We start from the raw sequence: 10703 nt of genomic DNA, 5'->3' as shown, positions 1-10703 counted from the left end.
CCCACATTCCCTGCACACGAAGGGATTCTTGTTATCAACTTCCTTTTTCATGGGCAGCAAATCATCTTCATCTCTGATCGCCGACATAAAATCCTCAGAGCAATGTTTCACATCGTCATCAGACTCGTAACACACCTCAATTTCCGTCTTCAATTCTGTCTTGATTTGAGTCAGCTGATCCAAAGACAGATAGATGTCGCTAACTGGGGCATCACTGCCCACTAAATCTCCCCTTCCATTCTTGATGGGAGACAGGGATACTGGATCCTCAGTCTCGATTTTTAGCGGATATTTCAAGATGCTCATTTTACCCTCTGGTCCTTCAACATTGTTTGTTTATTTACGGAAAAACCAACTTTTTTTATTTTACCAATATTCACTCCTATTACTCTCATTTACGTCTTTTCTTATTTCCTCTTCTTTCACCAATGCACAAATCTGATATCTAGGACTTTATATTTCCTATTTTAGGAAATTCATTGCTGGACGCCCATTCATTTCCAAAACCTTGAGGCCCCAAACGGACAACTTCTTGTTTGAGGGCAGAAAGTCTGAAATACAAGAAGGTAAAAATTACGAGACATAAAACTGGATCTATTAATTTACTGTTCATAGGAAAAATGATATTGTTAGTATACAATAAAGTTTTGTACATACTTACCCGGCAGATATATACTTAGCTATAGTCTCCGACGTCCCGACAGAATTCAAAACTCGCGGCACACGCGACAGGTAGGTCAGGTGACCAGCCCACTCCCGCCGCTGGGTGGCGGGAATAGGAACCGTTCCCGTTTTCTAACCAGAATTTTTCTATTCCACCTGTCTCCTGAGGGGAGGCTGGGCGGGCCCTTAATCGTATATATCTGCCGGGTAAGTATGTACAAAACTTTATTGTATACTAACAATATCATTTTTGTACATGCAACTTCCCCGGCAGATATATACTTAGCTGATTGACACCCTTGGTGGAGGGCAAGAGACAGTTACGTACTGATTACTTTTTTATTATAAAAACAGGGAAAACAACATATGTTGTAGGTATATTAACAAAAAACAACCTTGGTTCCTACCTGATATGGAAGAAGACTTCATTGATACTGTCTATGAGTCTGCTTGCCATCAGAGTTACAGAGAGGATGAGACCTGCGACTGATAACCCTTTCGGATCATACCAATGGGGGCTTACCCGCTTACATGGTAGAGCCTTTTCTTGGATCGTACCAATGGGGGCTGACCCACTTACATGGCAGAACCTTGACCTGTATCATACCAACGGGGGCTAACCCTCTTACATGATAGAGCTTTTTATGTATTTAAGACAACGGCAAGGGCATAACGACCCAAATCCCGCTCACCTGACCACACTAACAGTTAGCACTACGATTTGAAAGGGGTCAACTCCTCGCACCCTCTTTCAATCGACCAAAAAAATGCAACCAAACACCATTAAAAACCCTAACTTAATAAACTAAAAAGGATTGGGTTCAGCTCCCTGTCCCAGCAACGAATCCGCAGATACGTACGCTCCTAGAGTAAAGCACTTGTCGTACGTCACTTGAAATGTCTTCTCAAGTAATGAGCTGCAAAGACCGAATTGCATCTCCAAAAGGTCGACTCCACTAGAGTCTGTATAGACAAGTTTCTTGTGGAATGCCAAAGAGGTAGCGACTGCTCTTACCTCGTGAGCTTTAACTCTAAGGAGGTCCAGTTGTTCTTCTTTACACTGTAAATGGGCTTCCTTGATTACGTCTCTGATGAAGAACGCCTGAGCATTTTTAGAGATCTGCCTTCTGGGATCTCTCACTGAGCACCATAAACTTTCCTTACTCCCCTGTAGTTCGTTCTTCCCTTTCTATGTAGAACTTAAGGCTTCTCACTGGGCACAGAGCCCTTTCTAGCTCTGTTCCTACAAGCGAAGAAAGTCCTTTTACTTCGAATGTTCGAGGCCAAGGTTTCGAAGGGTTCTCATTCTTCGCCAAAAACATTGGTTTGAAGGAACAGAACGCCGAGTCGTTCCTAAAGCCAACATTATGTTCTAGGCTTGTAGCTCTCTTACTCTTTTCGCTGAAGCCAGCGCGACCAAGAATAAAGACTTCCTTGTCAGGTCTCTGAACGTAGCCTTACAGGGAGGTTCGAATTTTGAGGTCATTAAGTACTTTAGGACCACATCTAAGTTCCAATTAGGTGCTCTAATCCCTCTGTTCTTTGACGTCTCGAAGGATCTTATCAGGTCATGCAAATCTTTGTCTTCCCCAATGTTAAGGCCTCTATGCCTGAAGACTGAAGATAGCATACTCTTATAGCCCTTAATTGTAGAGACTACTAAATTACATTTCTCCTTCAAATACAGGAGGAAATCGGCTATATCTGTCACAGAGGTACTGGAAGAGGATATCTTCTGAGCTCTACACCATCTGCGAAACACATCCCACTTCGACTGGTAGACTCGAATAGTAGATGGTCTTCTCGCTCTTGCGATAGCTTTCGCAACTTCTCGAGAAAAGCCTCTCGTTCTGACAAGTCCTTCGATAGTCTGTAAGGCAGTCAGAGCGAGAGCGGGTAGGTTTTTGTGATACCTGTCGAAGTGGGTTGATGTCTGAGAAGATCGCTCCTGTTTGGGAGAGATCTCGGAAAGTCTACCATCCATCCCAGTACCTCTGTGTACCAGTTTTTGTGAAGGCCAGAACGGGGCTATGAGGGTCAGTTTGGCTCCCTCTGCTGCTGCAAACTTCCTTACCACTTCCGCGATAATATTTTGAACGGAGGAAAAGCATACCCGTCTATTCCGGCCCAATCGAGGAGAAGGGAGTCCACCGCAATCGCCCTTGGGTCGGCGATCGAGAGCAGTAACTTTCCAGCCTGTTGTTCCAATGGGTGGCAAAAAGATCTATATTTTGATCTCCCCCAGAGGTTCCATAGTCTGTTGCATACTTCCTGATGCAACGTCCATTCTGTAGGCAGTACTTGGTCTCTCCTGCTCACGAAGGTCGGCTCGTACATTTTTGTCCCCTTGGATGAATCTCGTCCGGAGAGTGATTCTTCTCTCTTCTGCCCAAAGCAGTAGTTCCCTTGCTTTCTACGTAAAGGGAGAACGAGTGCGTCCCTCCTTGCTTCTTGATATAAGCTAGGGCTGTTGTGTTGTCCGAATTGATCTGCAGGACTGAACCTGCGATCTGAGCCTCGAAGTGTATGAGGGACAGGTGAATCGCTGCTAATTCTTTCATATTGATGTGCCAGGACACCTGTTCTCCCCTCCAGGTGCCTGACACTTCTCTCGTCCCTAGAGTGGCTCCCCACCCCGCATCCTGAGGCGTCGGAGTACAACACTAGCCGAGGGTTCGGAACGTGAAGGGATACTCCTTCGCTGATCCTGCACGGATTCATCCACCAACGCAGGTCCTCCTTTATCTCCTTCGTGATCTGGAAGGAATCGGACAGATTTTGAGATTTCTGATCCCAACGTTCTCTTAGATAGAACTGTAACGGCCTTAGGTGAAGCCTTCCTAGAGAAATGAACTGTTCCACGAGGAAAGGGTCCCCAGAAGACTCATCCATTCCCTCGCGGAACATTGTTCTTTCTCTAGGAAGGTTGCTACTTTTTCCAAGCAGCGGTTCTGTCTTTCCTGTGATGGAAACACATGAAAACCCCGAGAATCCATCCGAATCCCCAGATAAACAATGTTCTGCTGGGGAATCATCTGGGATTTCTCGAGGTTTACCAACAGTCCCAAGGACTGTGTTAACTCCAGTGTCAGTTTTAAGTCCTCCAGACATCTGACTCGCGACTGTGCTCGTATCAGCCAGTCGTCTAGATACAAGGATATCCGAATCCCTTCGAGGTGAAGCCAGTGAGCCACATTTTTCATTAGTCCCGTGAATACTTGGGGGGCTGTTGATAGTCCGAAGCATAGGGCCCGAAATTGAAATACTCTTCCTTGAGCCATAAATCTGAGGTATTTCCTGGACGACGGGTGTATTGGTACGTGGAAATAAGCATCCTGCAGGTCCAGGGATACCATCCAGTCCCCTGGACGCAGGGCTGCTAACACCGAGGCTGTCGTCTCCATTGTGAACTTCCTCTTTGCTACGAACACGTTCAGGGCGCTCACGTCCAGAACTGGACCTCCAACCTCCTGAGCTCTTCGGAACTAAGAACAGGCGATTGAAACTAAAACCCCTGGAAGAGAGATCTCTTACTTCCTCTATGGCTTCCTTGTAAAGAAGCATCTGCTCCACGAGATGTAGAAGGGCTTGTTTCTTGACAGATTCCTTGTAATTTGCTGTTAACTCCCTTGGAGTTGTCGTTAAGGGAGGTTTTTCCCTGAAGGGGATTAAATATCCTTTCTTTAGGATGGATAGGGACCAGGCATCGGCACCTTTCTGTGCCCAAGTTTCGTAAAAATCTAGAAGCCTGGCACCCACTTTTATCTGGAGGACCCCCGTCTCACTGGGTTTTGACGAACGGCCTTCGAGAAGACCTTCCTCTCTTCTCCGGTCGTCTACTTCTAAGAGAAGCTCTTGGTGCAGACCTTCCTCGAAAGGGCTGCTGGAAGGGAACTTTCTCCTTTTTCGCCAGCGGCACAGCAGGCTTCAGCCTCTTCGCTGACTGGGCCAGCAGGTCCTGTGTGGCCTTTTCTGAAAGCGTCTTAGAAATGTCCCTCACTATGTCCTGAGGAAACAGGTGACTAGAGAGGGGCGCGTATAAAAGGGAGGATCTCTGCAGAGGAGAAACAGATTTCGTTAAGAAGGAGCTAAACACTGCCCTCTTCTTCACAATACAGGATCCAAAAAGGGATGCCACTTCATTTGAGCCATCCATAACCGCCTTGTCTAGGCAGGTTAAAACACTGCCCAACTCTTCCATGGAAACGAAGTCTGGTTCTTGCGACTTCTTGGCTAAAGCTCCCAAGGCCCAGTCCATGAAGTTAAAGACTTCGAGAGTCTTGAAGAGGCCCTTGATGAGATGATCCACCTCACACATTCCCCAAGAGGCTTTTGCCGAGTGTAGAGAGCGTCTTCTAGACGCATCTACAAGAGCGGAAAAATCCGCATCAGAGGACGAAGGGAGACCCAGGCCCATTGGCTCCTTGGTATCATACCACATCCCTGGTTTCCCTGTCAACTTAGAGGGAGGACAAGAAAATACTGTCTTACCCGCTTCCTTCTTAGCCCTGAGCCAGTTCTCGAGACTCTTCAGAGACTTTCTCATAGAAAGAGTAGGGGTCATCTTAACGAATGAGGAGGCCTTCGACATTTTCGTAATGGATAATAACGATCCTGGCGAAGGGGGATCCGACTGGCGTAGTGAGTCTCCAAACACCTGCAGCAACAGAGAAGCAAGTCTCTTATAGTCTGAAACTCCTGCATCTTTGGCTATCTCTTCATCCGATACTTCTTCCAAACGTGATGCAAGGAGAAGAGGGCTTTTCCTCAACAGGAGACCGATCCTTTGAAGGAAGTCTTTTCCTTTCGTCCTTACTCCTATCATCCTTCCTGTACGAGTCCTGGAGTTTCCCTATACTCGGGCTTCTGATCTGCTCCTTGCGTCTGCTAGGAGAGGCGCTTGCGTCCTGAATCAGGCGCCTGTGAGGCGAAGAGCGCCTGCTAGGCGAAAGTAGAACATCCTGTTCCTGGCGCCAAGAAGGAGACGCGTTTGCGTCCTGGTGAGAGCGCCTAGGCCAAGAAGGCGAGGCGCTTGCGTCCTGGTGAGCGCTGCCTGGTCCAAGAAGGAGAGGCATTTGCGTCCTGATGAGGACGCCTAGAAGGCGAAATGCGCCTGCGAGGAGAAAGGAGAACCCTTTGTTCCCGTCGTCCATGAGGGGAGACGTTTGCGTCCTGTTGACTGCGTCTAGCAGGCGAATAACTCTTTTCCCGTTTGCGTCTTTCCGTAGAGGAGCTAGAATCTCTCCTACTCCTCCTAGGAGGTTGAAGAAAACTTGTCCAATCTTCGGGGCCTATTCGGCGAAACTCTTGCGTCCTTCGGAAAATGTCTCGAGGACGAACGAGCGCTCCTTTCTTTCTTCTAGCGGAGCTCTAAATAGAGAGGGACTCTCTTCTCTCCCGGAGCTCTTAGTCGAACGAATTCTCTCACGAGAAATTCGCGAATCAGGCTCCTGATGCTTGCTATGGGAGGCAAACTCTTCTCTAGCCAAACTCCTGGAGAACTCTTGCTCGTAGGGCGTTTTCCGATTTTTTGTCATATACGACTGAAGAAGGTCTCGCTGGGGACGAAAACCTTTCAGGCGAGGAGCGTCTGCTAACGCCAGGACGCTTACTCTCTGAATCTCTCCTAACGGAACTCTTGATGGGAAGAGAAATGTCTTTCTTCCTAGAAGAGCCTTCAGAAAGAACTCCCACTAAGGCAGACAACTGCTGTTGGAGTCCTACCAAGGACTTCCTTTGTCTTGTGTGATAGTTCTTCCGGAGGCGAGTCAGGAGTTCTCATGGCTCTCTTCTTACGAGCAGGCGAATACTCCGGAAAAGGCTCCGGACTGGAACGTAACGCTTCGCTAGTTGGCGTCTTCCAGGATCTCTTAAGAGGACGCGACTTAGCGGAAGAACTCCATCCCCTTCTGGGAGACGAAGAGTCTGAGTCCGAAAAGCACTTCCTCAGGACGCTTTTGCAGTAGCTATCCTTGGCAGCCTGGGAAGCGGCTACAGGATCTGCCGAAGGGACGCCTGACCGTTGGGAATACTCTACATCCCCCTTGCGGCTTTCGACATTCCTCCTCCCTTGGTCATGGGAGTCTGAAAGAGGTTCTAGGCCTAGAGCAATCGGGTCTGTAGACGCCCCCTCCCTTTCACTGGGGACACTGCACAAATCACTGCACACATACTGCGCTTACCTGTCTCCTTCATCGCTTGTAGTTGCGTTTTCAAGCTGATTATTGAGGCTCTCATTGCAGCCATTTCCGTAGAGGCATCTACAGGTTCGCTACTGGGGGAAGGGGCTGAAGCCAAACTATGAGCAGGAGAAATACTATGAAAGTTAGGAGCTACTTCCTGTTCATTAGAGCAGGATCTACTTGAGCTTCTGATGGAAGCCCTCCTAACCCTATCTTTCTCAAGTTTCCTTACATAAGAAGCCAAGGTCTTCCATTCCACTTCCGTTAAGCTCTCACATTCCAGACAGGTGTTAGTTTCAGAACAATCATTCCCCTACATTTTTTACAAACTGTGTGAGGATCCACCGATGCTTTCGGTAGCCTCACCTTACATACCTCTTTCGCACACACCCTAAATACAGGTGCCACGTCAGACATTTTAAAGAGAATCCAATTCCAAATCCAAAAAACAGTCCACGATAAGCGTATGCCAAAACCAAAGATCAAAGTACATCACCAAAAGACAGATAGATAATCCTCGGCCAACGAGAAAAGAATTCCAATGCAGGAGGTACCAACAACGATGTTGTTGCTACCGGCGACAGAAAAATTCTGGTTTAGAAAACGGGAACGGTTCCTATTCCCGCCACCCAGCGGCGGGAGTGGGCTGGTCAACCTAGACCTTACTGTCGCGTGGTGCCGCAGTTTTTGAATTCTGTCGGGACGTCGGAGACTATAGCTAAGTATATATCTGCCGGGGAAGTTGCATGTACAAAACCATCAATTATACTGAACCCATATCGCAGTCATGATTTCCACAGACACTGATTCCCAAGTCTCCTTCAAGACAAGCAGTTGTCTAAACATGTGTCTATTAACCAACAGTTCGCAGGATTTCCTTTGCTCTGTCTGTTGTGTCTCACAAGATTCCACTCTGACAGATATAATCTCACTGTATCGTAACTTGCAACATGAATTTGTTTAAATACTGCTGTCATTTGCGTCTAGTACTCACTGAATTAATGTCAATACCCAACTCGTGAACCTGAGGAGAACCTTATAAGTCATCATCAACAGCCTCTAACTAATGGTACGGCAGAAGCATGGGTGGGGGAATCAATAGCATCTACAATCATGGACAAAAGCCAAGAGCTGGGACCTATGAGTTCATTCAGTACTAAAAAAGGAAACTGAGAGGAATAGAAAGGTTTGAAAGTGGGGGGGGGGGGGGGGGCGGGGGGGGGGGGGGGGGGGGGGGGATGGGACAAAAGGAAAAACATTCCTTGACATCCTCCACTTGGCCTTTTACCTCTTTCTCTAGTCAAGCCAACAAGAACCCATGATGTTCACAGATACTGTCTAAAAACTGTCTGGCAGAATCTTTGCTGCTTCTGTCTCTCTTTCTAACAGACCTTCAATTTCTAAGAGACATTTCCTCAAAGAGGCTTACTTTCTCAAAGGGGTGTTTCAAATGAACTACAGTTTTTAGGGCTGAAACTTGCTCTTTGAAGTGATGGTTGAAACTAACATGTAGCAAAAAGTAAAGAACTATTGGGAACACCTTCATTCTCCTCTGATGCTGTACTTGGACACTACTGCATTACCAAAGATTGAAATAAAGTTTTGCTAAAGGTTATTGGGAATTTTTTGTAACAGCATACGTATTAGAACCTTGGACCAGCTTTCGGCAGTAGTATTATCATATAAGAGGTGAAGACTCATCTTCTTATAAGAACAAATGTACATTCACCGATAATTGACAGGAAATCATGCATGAACCAGAAGTCAGCTACTCTGTATCCAAGCACAATATCTATATAAGAATAATGTTGTCTGCTGTATGAACCTTCATAAATTCATAATAAATATAACTGATTCCTGAATTAACCATTTTAACAAACTTAACAAAGGCCTTGATTGTGGTACTGATAGCATACGTCCTGTGAACTTCATCAGCAAGCCCAACAGATACTAATGAGGCTGGATGGCTGACTATTCTTCAAAAAGACTGACTTTTTTAACGAAGATGACAGAAGCTACACATTCAATGCCTATAGCAAATATACAACTCATTACAAAAATCAAACTCAAGATAATTTGCATTTTTTCTATACTGAAGCGATCAGGTGGTTCCAACACCCCCTCTCTCACTCGATGTTAGGCAACAACCTTACTACCAAGCTCAGTGATGTCATGTAAGCAATACTTAGGTTTCTTTGCAGCATCCCTTCTTCCCCTATCTCCTTTCATATTCTCTTCCATCTTACTGTCCTCAACCCTCTCCTAACAACTGTTTCACAGTGCAACTGTAAAAGGTTTTCCTCCTGCTGCACCTCCCACTCAATTTCCCTTTCAGCACTGAATAACCTCATGGCTTCCAGCACTTGGCCTTTGGCCTAAATTTTATATTCCAATTCAATGACATAAAAATACAAAGATCTGTATCCAATAGGTACAAATATTAACTGGACCAAATGCACCTCCAAGCCAAGGTCAAGTACCACACATACTTTCCAAGCCAGAATTGTCCAGATAAGAGGACCCACCAATTAAGGGGAAAGGACTTTGGTTATACAAAAGTGCTACAGTAATGTCACATGAATTTATGGGTGGAAAATAATATGGAAAATTGGAGGTAGTATAATAAGCTTTTAAATAGTATTTTTAGATAAACCTCTTGAATTGAAAGTTGTGTAAAGTGCAGGTTAGTTTTTGTTAGGCACTGTGGAATTCCTGTTACCTGTAAGACATCTTGAATATTCAATTACAGGCTATAAAATAGGGTATTCAGGTGCAGGCTATAATACACAGCAGATTTTTAAAGTAATTTATATTTTTCCCAACATACAAAGCCTGAAGGTCTTTACATAGCATTTAGCTTGCAAAACCGAGCTGGAATTGCCATTTAACTTTCGGACAAGGTCATTAACTACTGATGTAGGGGGGAAGCCCCACCCACTCGTCGGTCTGCATTCCACTGCTTTTTGGCCCAGGTACTAAAGTGAGGGGTGGCTTAGGTGGGGCCATAAACATAAAGTCCCTCAGGTTTGTATCTAAGGAAAAATACAATTTACATAGTATACTTTAAAAACATGCTATTTGTTCCAACACAAATACAAACCTTCAGTCTTTACATAGGAGACTTACCTTTTGGAGGATGGAGTCTGGGTAAATCTCTGAACAGACTGGAAGTTTTACCCAACTAGGAATACCTTCCTGGTCTCAAAGAGTGAGGAAGGAATCTCACACCTTTAGCATACTGAACGTATGGCTTGTTACGACCGCTAGATTCCTGCGCATGAAATAATGAGTTTGCGTCATTACTTCATTAGAAGATTAGATGAATTCAGTGTCAGAGAAAATAAAACTGCTAATAAAAACCAAAGGGTTTGTTTCATTGTCAATCCCTCCCTTCCCTTGCCTAAACAGGGGAGACATACATGTAATAATCTACAAAAGATGATAGATGAGGTACTCAAGTTATGCAGACTCACTTGTTTGGCTCGCCTGTCAAGCATGTGATGGCTCGCTACCTGCCTCTCTGCCCTAAGAAAGAGAAAGGTAAAAGAAAAAAGGGAAGAGACCAGTTATTAACACAGTACAGTACTCTGTCTCACTTACCGTTCACCTTAGGCAAAATGCTACAAGTCCCCTTAGGAGATCCAGGTGAGCTACGCAACTTGTTGAGCAGCCACCTCAGGACCCAAGGAAAATGTGTCCAAGGACCCGTGGGTAACATCCTGAGGGTAAAACATTATGATGTGATCTGGCAGGAACACTCCTATTTGTATTGTAACACCTGTTAAGCCAACAGGTTCTTTCAGAATTACAAGGGATGGGGGATGCCCCTGACCAGACCTCATGAGCTCTTGCCTGGAA

This window comes from Macrobrachium nipponense, chromosome 32 (genome assembly GCF_015104395.2).
Source record: "Macrobrachium nipponense isolate FS-2020 chromosome 32, ASM1510439v2, whole genome shotgun sequence".
NCBI lineage: Eukaryota > Metazoa > Arthropoda > Malacostraca > Decapoda > Palaemonidae > Macrobrachium > Macrobrachium nipponense.
Note: the sequence above shows the minus strand (reverse complement) of the source record.